This window comes from Salmo salar, chromosome ssa02 (assembly GCF_905237065.1).
Source record: "Salmo salar chromosome ssa02, Ssal_v3.1, whole genome shotgun sequence".
NCBI classification, from domain to species: Eukaryota; Metazoa; Chordata; class Actinopteri; order Salmoniformes; family Salmonidae; genus Salmo; species Salmo salar.
The window spans coordinates 28,348,232-28,361,870 of NC_059443.1; positions in this window are offsets into that span (position 1 = coordinate 28,348,232).

A 13,639-nucleotide genomic window follows, 5' to 3' on the forward strand; every position below is an offset into this window, starting at 1 on the left:
GTATGTCAGGGCGTGACAGGGGGTTTTGTCTAGTTTATTTATGTCTATGTTGGTTCTAGTTACTTTTTTCTATGTTGGGGGTTTTGTCTAGTTTATGTATTTCTATGTGAGGTTCTAGTTTATGTATTTCTATGTTATTTTTGAGGGGATGATCTCAATTAGAGGCAAATGGTCATCGTTGTCTCTAATTGGGGATCATATTTAAGTTGTTGTTTTTCCCACTAGGTTTTGTGGGAGATTATTTTGAGTAAGTGTATGTTGCACCTCTTCGTCATGGTTTGTTGTTTTGTTTATTAAGTTTATTTCTATGTCTTGCATAGTTTCACAGTTTAAATAAAATGTGGAACAATACACACGCTGCGCCTTGGTCCCATTCTTCAGACAGCTGTGACAATTGGCCTATTTATTGCCTTACCTCCTTACTTAATTTGCACACACTGTATACAGATTTTTTCTATTGTGTTATTGACTGTATGTTTGGTTATCCCATGTTTAACTCTGTGTTGTTTTTGTCGCACTGCTTTGCTTTATCTTGACCAGGTCGCAGTTGTAAATGACAACTTGTTCTCAACTGGCCTACCTGGTTGAATAAAGGTGAAATATATATTTTTTTATATTAAATAAAAAGTCCAAATTCCAAAAGTTCAAATTGTTTGTGCTCTCACCACCTATTGATCAGAAGAAGAGATGAAGTATTGCTCTGTATCTTTACTAGCCAACCCACTCATAGTAAAACTAAATTGCAAATTCTTCTTTGCAATGGCGAACGTGTATAAAGGTTGCAGAATTTAGATATGACGTCATTGTTTTAGCACTGTTCATAGAGTTTTTAATCTACGGTGCGTTACATGGTTCAATGCACCAATAAACCTGCACAATCTACTTTTTCATGTATACATTTTTTGTCTTCGTCTCGGAGCCAAAATTGGGATCATGTTTACTGTGCTAATGACCATACAAAGAAAGAGTCACAGAGAGCAATGTACATTACAGTGAACTTAGCAAACGAGAAAATTGTGTTAAGTGCATAGTGGCAACCATTTTCATGCACCTCCACTATTGGTACATGATTGCATCTGTGACTCCCCCCCCCTTACTCCAGCCACCTTCCACCCTGCCTCATCCCCTACCTGTGTCATTATAAAGTGGAGAGCTCAACGCACAATGGCTGGTCTTTAGGAGGTGAGGAGAGGAGAGGTGTGTAATTATACAGGGCTCTGATTACCTCTCGTTGTGAGTGGAGCGGCCCGTTCAATAGCCATTACATGGAGACACTCTCCTGGCCGCTGGCTAATGGCCATGACTCCATTCCCACTCAGAGGACACAGAGGGAAGGGAGGGAGCAGACAAAAGGCAGGGACTCACAGCAGTATACTGTTTAGTGTTCAGATACCCCTACTATGAAGTGATCGATCTAGACTGGGATAAACCCACTGCTGGGTTGGGATACACACTCACACTCACACACATGCGCACATACACAGACAGCAGAAGTGACAAACACTGCCAAGACATCAATAGAGTTTTTTGTATAAATGTTTCTATTATTAGCTAGTGGTAATGTTAGTGTGAGTTGTAATAGTTGATAGTAGTATAGGCAGAAATAGTTGTGGAAGTTGGTTTTCAGGGTTTTCTAGCATGTTTCTACAGCACTAACACATTGAGGTGGCATGTTATTATGTCTGCAGTATTTCTGTAGAGGAATTTGAGAAGGGGGTATATGGAGACCCTTATGCAGTCCCTCTGCAGTGTGGTGGCAGTGAGTGCAGTAGTTGTGAATGAGCCTTACTCTGCAGGACCCTGGCTGTCGCAGCGGCATGGCAGCATTGATGGAGTGTTATCAGAGAGAGGCCCCACCACCTGCAATTATTCTGAAACCCTGCCTGCCTGCCTGCCTGCCTGCCTGCCTGCCTGCCTGCCTGCCTGCCTGCCTGCCTGCCTGCCTGCCTGCCTGCCTGCCTGCCTGCCTGCCTGCCTGCCTGCCTGCCTGCCTGCCTGCAGCAATCAACCTGCTGTGGAAACTCCAATGTCATTGTTTCTCCAGCTTCCTTTTCTTTCTCTTATTCTTTCCAGTTCAGAAAAAACAGTCATGCAATCACAGACCGACACTCACACACTGACACACAAACACACACACCCTCACACACACACAAACACACACACCCACACAATCTCACACTCACACACACACAAACACACATACTCACACACTGACACATAAACACACACACCCACACACTCACACACACACAAACACACGCACCCACACAATCTCACACTCACACACACACAAACACACACACACAGACCCACACTCACACACTGACACACAAACACACACACCCACACACTCACACACACACAAACACACGCACCCACACAAACTCACACACACAAACACACACACCCACACAATCTCACACTCACACACACACAAACACACACACACAGACCCACACTCACACACTGACACACAAACACACACACCCACACACTCACACACACACACACAAACACACGCACCCACACAAACTCACACAAACACACACACCCACACAATCTCACACTCACACACACACAAACACACACACACACACACACACACACACACACACACACACACACACACACACACACACACACACACACACACACACACACACACACACACACACACACTCACCTCAGATGTCAGCTTTTCTCCCACCTCAGTGTGTTGGTCTTTGATAAAGACCTGTTACCAGGGCAACACAGACCTAATTCACAGGCTGAGAAGCTTTAGACACTAACCCCTGCAGAAAAGTGAGGGTAGGGGAGTAAAAAAAGAGGGGCGGGGAGCGAGAGACAGTTAATTACAGAATGCAAATTATGTTGTCAGAACAGTAAAAAAAAATGTGCCTGCCTTCCTGCTCCTCCTTTCAAAGCAGGTTTAATAAGTATACCTTGTGGGAGCATACACACACACACGCACGGATGCACGCACACACATACACACGCACACATGCTCACACACATGCTCACACACATTACTTTTACATACAGTGGGCCCTTTTACATACAGCGGGCCCCCCTGTCAGCGGGCCCTCTGCATGAAAACAAAAAATGATCTCCAAATGATGAACAGAACCATCTCTCCCCAGCCCGAGCATGCAAAGTAGGAAGTCACAGAAGATGCCAGGTCGAAGAAATCTCTTGTGTTGAACAACAATCGGCCCCAGGGTTACTTTAAAGTGACAGAAGTGATGTGTGTGTTGTGCAAGCATGAGTCAATGTCCATCTATTTATTTACGTCTGTAACTTGTTCAGTGTTCATTTAGTAGGTCAAAATGAATTCATGGTCCATGACAGTTCCTACTGAAACTTTCTCACGTCTACAAATCAGATGCTTTTTGATTGGGTAAAACTTAAATGCTGTTACTTTAACTGTGTGAGAGCACTGTTCAGTCTGTTCGCCTGTTTTGGCATGGCCCTTTATTTAAAGCAAGTGTTATTTGTCAGTTTAAGTGGGTATAGATCCCTGTGTTTCTTGCAGATTTCCTGTGAAGTTAAATCAATGGAATTACATGGAGCCAGAGTCACAACCCCCATTCATCTTCCTGTACCGCCACTGGCCCCACAGACTCACTATACTTCAGTATTCACCAGCAGCCCTCTGTTCCTCTCCACAGCTCTTTAGTCTTCACAGAGCTCTGGAGAGTTGGGAACAAAAAACAAAAAGAGATAACAGTTTAAGAGGGGGGGTTTGCAACCCCCCACCCCCCCACCCCCACCGAGGCCCTCATCCCCCACCCTCCAGTCTACCACCCCTACGCGTTATCATAATTGTACCTGACAGGCAGCTCCCAAATCCAAACGAATCAAAGAGAGCAACATATTCATTTTAAATTGGCACCCCATGCAGGCACATAGTAATCTCTAATTACTTATGCTAATATGGAGGCGATAGAGACAAGGAGAAAAGCAGAGGGAGTGATCGAGTGAAGAGAGGAGAGGAAGAGGGTTGGAGAGGTGAGGACGATGCTAATATGGAGAGGTGAGGAGGAGGGAGGAAGAGGGTTGATGAGAGGAGGTTAGGGGTGAGGAGAGAGAGTGGAGATGAGAGAGGGGGAGGAGGGGAGAGAGGGAGAGAAGCAGAGTAAGAGAATGGCGGGTGGGGAGGGGAGACAGGGTGAGGAGGAGGGAGTGAGGAGAGAAGAGGGAAGAGTGGAGAGAGGGGTAGAGGAGAGAAGGGGGAGAGGAGAGAAGCAGAGGGAGTTAGAGAGAGGCGGGTGAGGAAGGAAGTGAGGTGAGGAGGAGGGAGTGAGGAGAGAAGAGTGAATGGGAGAGAGGGGTAGGGGAGAGAAAGAAGAGAGAGAGAAGTAGAGGGAGTTAAACAGAGGCGGGTGAGGAGGAAGGGAGATGAGGAGGAGGGGTGAGGAGAGGCGGAATGTTACGTTTGGTGTATCTCTAACGAAAAACAGAATTAATCTTCGCGACGTAACGGCTTGACTAGAGGCAGACCGCTCTCTCCCAGCCCAGCGCAGTACAGTACAGTGTGTCCCCAGCGAGGAGCGGAGCAGAAGCCACATAGAGGTAATTACTGTTATCTCAGGCCTGCTTTATTAACATGTGTCCTCAACAGAATGAACAGAGAAGTTTAACTCGCCCTTTGGCTCAGACCTGATACCAGCCTCGATAGATTGACAGAAAATTATTACAGAACTGAAAACCGAACGGTTCTTCTTCCAGGCTTATCTCACTCACTGGCAAAAGGAGAAATAAAGAGATCTTTTTTAAACTAACACCCACTCACACACTCCCTAGGGAGATGATATCTCCTCAGATAGACAGATAGACGAAGGAGAGAGAAGATGAAGTGCCAGGACGAAAGAAAAGAGGAGAGAAATTGAGGATAGAGACAGGAAAGAGAGAATAGGAAGCAGATGGAAAAGAATAGGGGAAGAGAGGATGGTACGAGATGGAGAGAGAGACGTGGAGAGAGGAGAGGATGGAGATTAACAAAGAGACGAGAGCTTAAGAGACGAGAGAGAAAGTAGATGAGAGCGGGAAAAAATAGAGATAGTGAGAGGGAAACCGTAGAGAAAGCACACATTGCACTTGTCTGTACCAACAGCCTGTAATTACACGCCAATCATCCTCCCGCAGGCCAGTGTGGTGATTAACTAAGCAGAGAAAATTTCAATTAAATAATGAATTAATAAACCAGTACTATTTCCCCTTCCAGTAGGAGAATTGAAGGGGCAGCAGATGGATTGGTTGAGGTGGTACACCATTGGGAGCAACGACAGGGCGGGAAGTGAATTGGTCGACCTAGGGGCGCAAATTGGATTGGATGTGGTGGTCCACCATTGAGAGTGTGGGAGGGGTGTTAATCGGATTGGATGTGGTTGGCCAGTGGGAGCATCGGAGGGGTGGGAACTTGATTGGTGGTCCACCATTGGTAACTTTGAAGGTGTGGGAACTGGATTGGATGTAATGGTAGTCTGTCATGGGCATCTAAATGGGTAGCATTGGCTGGATTGGTTGTGCTGGTTGGTCTTTTGAAGTAAAAATAAGAAAAGGGTGGGCTGATTTTAAACTGGCTGGCCAATTGCTTTGAGACTGCAGCAACCAACCGTATCTATTGAGGTTGCTCCTGCAGGTCGAGACAGTGTTTGGGGTGTTATTTTGAAGGTTTGGATAGGTGAGGGTAAAACTCATTGACCTGTGGCCAGCACCACATCTCAGTGTGAAAATGGAAAACACCATTTAGCTATTGTACTACTACCTACCAGTATGATGCCCTGTCAGACAGAGTAGAAGAGACCCAGGTCTGATTCTGCCCTGCGGTATGATGGGAAATGTCAGCTATGACAAGACCTTTTCAGAGGAGAAGAAACCACATCTGATTTGTGATGCAGTCCATTTATCTGCTACATGATCTGTCTGTCAAGGCCTTCACCCACAGAATAATACCCAGCAGACATACATCCCACTTCTGTTAGAATAAGGTCAGGTGTCCATCAAATGGCTGAAAAACACTGGCTGGTGTCACAGAATATGTGTGATTAAAACCATGCATGTTTGACCTGACAAAGATCCATTGTGGAACAAAACATTGTCACAGTTAAAATGTGGTATTAGGAGATGAATACAGTGTGCAGGCCTTTTTGTCCTTGTCCATGATCTAACCACCTAAAGGTGTCATTATGAACACTGAGTTGGTCTTTCTCTGAATGAGCAGGTGGAAGACAGCCCTTTGGGGCAGCCATATTCAGAGCTCTGACACCTCCTTGCAGTAGCAAGGTGACCCTGAGACGCCTCTCTGTGACAACATGTAACCTCCCAGTATCTAATGTACACGTATTAACCAATTCATTATGATCCTCATCACCGTGGCGACAGGTCGTCAGACTGGTCCTGGAAAGGCATTATTAAACCAGGTAATTGGCTAATAATTAGACCGTTGTTTGTTGGCACGTCACTGGTGTATGTTAATGCCTTTCTGCCCACCCCACAACGTGATTTATGACTCCATAATTTATATCACACACACTCTCTCACACACACACACACACTACCACTCTAAACAGGTTTTCTCGGGCCCCCATTACTGCAGCTCCGTTAATGGCAGAGCTGAATGGTGTTGGTGGAAGATGTTTGAGAGAAAAATGATACAAAGACAAAGGAGAAAAAACATGCTTGATTTGTGTTTGTTTCCTGAATGTATTGTGACAATGTCATTTGTTCTTCTGCTTATGAAGTGAAGAGCATATATTGTACTTTTTAGATCAAATAAATGAATGTACAGGGTGCATTTCTCAACCCCAGACCTTGACATTCCATAGCAATGTCCTTTCTTTCTCTCATTTCTGTCTTTCCTTCTTTCTTTCTTTCTCATATAGACGTGTCTCATGTGGGTAACTCATGTGTACAATGGAGATATTTTGACCATAAGATCTCCAAGAATCCAAGTATGAATGAATGTACCTGAGCAGCATATCCAATAGTCTATTCAATTACTGAATGCTGTATATAAGTGTAAAACAACTGACAGGAAGGACATTGCTAGGTCATTAAAGAATGTAGCCTCTTGCACGGCAGATAGAAAATATGTCATTTTATAGTACAGCTCTAATGACAGGTGCAGTCCTCCCTCTTGTTAAATGTAGACAATTACAGGTATTTCTCTTTTTACCTGGAGCTTCCGCAGCTCAATTTGAGAGCTAGTTTTAGAAGAGAGAGCATCATTTGATTCATATTGCTGTCTCTTTTCTTTCTCTTTTCCCTCCTCATCTTCACCCTTCTACTATGAGATACAGCCCACTTTTCTTATTATGCACCAATCATCTTCTACTATGAGATTCAGCCTACTTTTCTTATTATGCACCAATCATCTTCTACTATGAGATACAGCCTACTTTTCTTATTATGCACCAATCATCTTCTACTATGAGATTCAGCCTACTTTTCTTATTATGCACCAATCATCTTCTACTATGAGATACAGCCCACTTTTCTTATTATGCACCAATCACCTTCTACTATGAGATACAGCCTACTTTTCTTATTATGCACCAATCACCTTCTACTATGAGATACAACCCACTTTTCTTATTATGCACCAATCATCTTCTACTATGAGATACAGCCTACTTTTCTTATTATGCACCAATCATCTTCTACTATGAGATTCAGCCTACTTTTCTTATTATGCACCAATCATCTTCTACTATGAGATTCAGCCTACTTTTCTTATTATGCACCAATCACCTTCTACTATGAGATACAGCCCACTTTTCTTATTATGCACCAATCACCTTCTACTATGAGATACAGCCCACTTTTCTTATTATGCACCAATCATCTTCTACTATGAGATACAGCCTACTTTTCTTATTATGCACCAATCATTGTTGTTCTCCTTTTCTCTTTCCCACTCCACCTCCACTTATTCCCATTCCTTATACTTTATCATGAACTCTGGATTTAAACCCAAGAGATTCAGTCCAATTTCCAGACATTATTTTCCAGTACAATGTTAAATAGACCCCTTTGTGTGTTTGTAAACGGGCAATGCGGGCCATGTTGGTAGCAGAACACTGGAGTTCTCAAAGAGCGCTGAGAAAACAAGCCTCCATTTACATGTTGCTTATAAATGCATTTCACAATACCTCTGGATTATAATTGGATTGTATGAATGTATGAATGTCCTGCTTAACACAATGTTTGTGTCATTGTCACAAATCAACTGCAATATACTCAAAAACCAGTAAATGGCTCTTTGGCTAGCTTTTGTTACAGCGTATGTCAATGACCGTTAGCATTCTAGCAAAAACAATTGCTGCATCCAAAATAGGTATTTTGCAAAGATGACAACCAAATATAATGTTAGCGACTGTTCAAGCAAATGTAGGCTATGTTAAATGGGGGCAGATGGGATGGTGGTATTTCTGCATCCTTGATGCACAGACATCCGTATATATATTTTTTCTCCTTGATAACAGCATTGATGACTGTAGTTAGTTATATTCTGATAAGGACAGCAGTACCAAGGCAGTAAGGGGCAGAGCAGAATAAATATAAATTAAAATATGACAATCAAGTGGGCGTATGATTGCACCCATTCGCACAATATTCATCTTTCTCACTATTGCACAGACATAGACCGGCCTCACTGTGGCTGGCAGTTCTATAATAACCCTACACAACAGACAGAGGCCGGCCTCATTGTGGCTGGCAGCTCTATAATAACCCTATACCATAGACAGAAACAGCCTTCACCATGGCTGGCAGCTCTGTAATAACCCTACACCACAGACATAGACCGGCCTCACTGTGGCTGGCAGCTCTATAATAACCCTACACCACAGACAGAGGCCGGCCTCACTGTGGCTGGCAGCTCTATAATAACCCTATACCACAGACAGAAACAGCCTTCACCGTGGCTGGCAGCTCTGTAATAACCCTACACCACAGACATAGACCGGCCTCATTGTGGCTGGCAGCTCTATAATAACCCTACACCACAGACATAGACCGGCCTCACTGTGGCTGGCAGCTCTGTAATAACCCTACACCACAGACATACTGTAGACCGGCCTCACTGTGGCTGGCAGCTCTGTAATAACCCTACACCACAGACATAGACCGGCCTCACCGTGGCTGGCAGCTCTATAATAACCCTACACCACAGACATAGACCGGCCTCACTGTGGCTGGCAGCTCTATAATAACCCTACACCACAGACATAGACCGGCCTCACTGTGGCTGGCAGCTCTATAATAACCCTACACCACAGACATAGACCAGCCTCACTGTGGCTGGCAGCTCTGTAATAACCCTACACCACAGACATACTGTAGACCGGCCTCACTGTGGCTGGCAGCTCTGTAATAACCCTACACCACAAACATAGACCAGCCTCACTATGGCTGGCAGCTCTGTAATAACCCTACACCACAGACATACTGTAGACCGGCCACACTGTGGCTGGCAGCTCTGTAATAACCCTACACCATAGAGGCGTAGACCGGCTTCACTATGGCTGGCAGCTCTGTAATAACCCTACACCACAGACATACTGTAGACTGACCTCACTGTGGCTGGCAGCTCTGTAATAACCCTACACCACAGACTTACTGTAGACTGACCTCACTGTGGCTGGCAGCTCTGTAATAACCCTACACCATAGAGGCATAGACCGGCTTCACTGTGGCTGGCAGCTCTGTAATAACCCTACACCACAGACATACTGTAGACTGACCTCACTGTGGCTGGCAGCTCTGTAATAACCCTACACCATAGAGGCGTAGACCGGCTTCACTGTGGCTGGCAGCTCTGTAATAACCCTACACCACAGACTTACTGTAGACTGACCTCACTGTGGCTGGCAGCTCTGTAATAACCCTATACCACAAACAGATACAGGCTGCCGTCCCCGCCACCCAGGGGCCTGATGGGTAGAGGGCCTGTCGGAGTGTCCCTTGCTGGAGGGCAATAGGAGTCAGTCAGTGTTCAGCCAGGTACAGTACCTCAGACACCAGGCTTCAGACCCACAGCAGAGCAGTCAGGATAAGTTTGGCACTGTCATTATTATTACAGAGTCTCACGATTCTCGCCTCACCTATAGTGGTGCTAGGAGAAGAAGGGAAGCTGGCAACAATATGTGTTTTCCATTTCATGGCTGTATGTGGGGTTTTTATTATTACAGTATTATTATTATTATACAAATACACAGATCCAGAGACATATTGTATCTGTATATGGCTCTGGGACAGATACATATGGCTCACAGTAGATCGGTGATTGTCTCGATGTCTCCAGTTCCAGAACGGATTCATTCATTACTCCACTGGGGATATGGCAGTAATGCAATTTCATATTTAATCATATATTGTCCTGTAGGTGTACAGTATGTGCTGTATAAACCACAGGAGGCTGCTGAGGGGAGAATGGCTCATAATAATGGCTGGAATGGAGTGAATTAAATGGTATAAAACACATGGTTTCATGTGCTTGATGAGTTTGATACCATTCCAATTATTCCGTTTCAGCCATTACTATGAGCCATCCTCCCCAATTAAGGTGCTACTAACCTCCTGTGGTATAAACATGTAGGTATTGAGTGGAGTGGTGAACCGGATTTACTGTCTGATTTAATAACAAGAACACACACACACTGTACCACACCTTCTCCAACGCATTGTTGACTGACTTTCTTTACACCAACCTTATATTATGTGGATAAACAACAAGTTCTCATAACTGTTTGAACGCGGCATGTGTATAACTAGAACCAGTTAGCATGTCGGAAATGTAAGACTTTCCTAGTTCCAACTAGCGCTGCATAAGTTAAGTCCCGAAGGTCAGTTTCTGCAATACTAAAATTGAGCAGTCCACTGAACATCCAGAGCATCAAACCAGACTTTGATTAGCCTCTGCACCTCCAGTAGTCCTCTGGGGCTTTTGAATGGAGTGGAACCCTGCTCACTCTCTATGGTACTGGTGCCCTGTTAACCTCAGGGTTCTCATTCCAAATCTCAAGAAACTACAGCCGACTAGTGCTAGACCTCCAAGTTCAGGAAGTGAATTGACAAGCATTTTGGGATCCTTGGAATTTTACCATCAAGATATGTGTTGCATAAGAGTTCTGAATGCATAGTGAAACCTTAGATGAAGCAGATTCACAGTTAGCCATCCAGCTATGACAAGACTGGTCAGAGTCCAGTATTCAGAGAGCGAACCAAAAATGAGACAGAGCAACCAAGCATACCTCTTAAAATTAAAACCCCTAAGGTTTCTATATGATACCCAGTAGTGGCACCTTCACCATGGTCCCTGAGGATCTGAATGTCTTGTTTGTCTGTATGAATGAACAGTGCACAGTGAGATCTTCTGTCCTCCCTCCTTTCCCCCACCCCTCCTACCAGGTTCTCATCAGAACAAGCTGTGCAGGGGAGACAAAGGAAGCGGTCGGAGAACAGTGAAAACTCTTCATTAGCTTGTAGTATTTGCATGAATAACTCTTTTCAAGTAGTGTCTGCCACTGTCCTCTCTCCGCCTTCATGCGACAGGCCTAGTCGACTGTGGGCACTGGCAGGTCATTCTTCAACATTTACTCTCTCTATTAATGAGAGAGAGAGAGAGAGAGAGAGACAGAGAGAGAGAGATTTCTTTCCATTCAAACAACCAAATTGCATAGATGTAGATTTGTTGGGGGGGGGGGTAGCCCTTTGTCAGAAACCTGGTGCAATGTATTGCTGTGAAGTTTTGTATATAAGACATGAAGGAAATGCACCTAATCATCCCTAGCATAGTGCACTACAACTGTTGATCTGATCCCTGGTGTTGGGAGTGAACACGGTGAATCTGTAAAAGCTACAGAGTGACAGAGATGGGCCACGTCTCCAGTATCTGTCAAATTGGTCTGGTGAACACACCCAGCCATTGGGAGAACCAATCATCCTCTTTGACGAGAGAAAAGGGAAAAGGAGAAAGAATGGGAGGAGAGGCTGTGATTCCAAGTTAGACTCCACTACTCACACTTTCCCACTTCCTCTGTCCTTTCTCTCTCTCATACACGCAAATACACACCAACCACCCCCAAACTCTTCTCTGCTCATGTGTGAAATGAGCAAGGGTCTTATCTTTTGGAAACACACCACTGAGCCAGAGGACAGGGAGAGCGAGGGAGACAGACAGCTGGATGGGAAGAGAGCAGGAAGGGAAGAGGAATGAGGGAGAGACAGAGAAAGGAAATTAAAGTTTCTCATGGTCTGCACACTGATGACTGGAGAATCTGGTCTGGTACAGACTGGAACTCTGGACATTGCCAAGGCTTACTGGCCAGTCTGAAATAACCCTGTTTCACCCTGCCTACTATTAATGCAGTTAATGCAGTTCGTTAGGGCGTTCGTCTTGTATCTAAGGCCTGTCTGGCGAGGTTGTTTTTCTCAACATTATATACATAAATCAGGACTGCGTTATAGTCATTATGTCCCTGAAATTCTAATTAAGTGAAAACGTTGTCTGAAATAAAAATAGATTCAGTCAGGTCCTCTATTATTGACACCTTTGATAAAGATGAGCAAAAAAGACAGTTAAAAAAAATATAGATATATTTCACATTTATTTAACCAGGTAGGCAAGTTGAGAACAAGTTCTCATTTACAATTGCGAGTATAAAATAAATAATACAAATAGTGAGGTATATTGCTCAAAACAATTTGAAAATTATATTATTTTATACAAATACAATTGCTCAGAGAAAGAGATTTTGTATAACAAGTAATACTAATTTGTTTTTAAGATAGGGGTCAAAATGATTGGCACCCCTGTTTTCAGTGCACCAGCATCCTACCCATGCGAGGAGAATGACACTGAGCATTTTCCTGAAATGTTTTATGAGATTTGAGAACACATTGGGAGGGATCGTAGACCATTCCTCCATAAAGAATGGTCAGATGACATGATAATAGAGCTCTTTGGTCACACACACCAGTGTGGGTTGTTAAGGTCGATGGCATCATGAACTTTACCAGGAACCTACCAGGACATTTTTGCCAAAAACCTGGTTGCCTCAGCTAGGAGACTGACACTTGGCCACAAGTGGATCTTCCAACAAGATAATAACCCCAAGCACTAATCAAAATCCACAAAGAAAATGGTTAATTGACTACAAAATCTAAATTTTGCAATGGCCATCTCAGTCTCCAGATTTCATCCCCATTGAAAACCTGTGGTATGAATTGAAGAGGCTAGTCCATAAGAGCCGACAAAGAATATCTAGGATATAAAAAATTCTAGATCCTCCTGGCTGAGACAACCAGGTTTTTTCATAAAATGCCCTGGTAGGCTACCTCGTAAAGTTCATGATGCCGTCGACCTTACCAAGGTCCACAGGACCAGCGGAAGCAAAATAGCCCCATAGCATTAAAGACACACCACCATACTTTACTGTAGGTATCAGGTACTTTTCTACATGCTTCTGTTTTTCAATGCCCATGAACCCACACCGGGGTGTGGCCAAAGAGCTTTATTTTCATGTCATCTGACTATTCTGTATGGAGGAATGGGCTAAGATCCCTCCCAACATATTCTCCAATCTAACAAAGCATTTTAGAAAAAGGCTCAGAGTATTGAAAACACGGGTGGCAA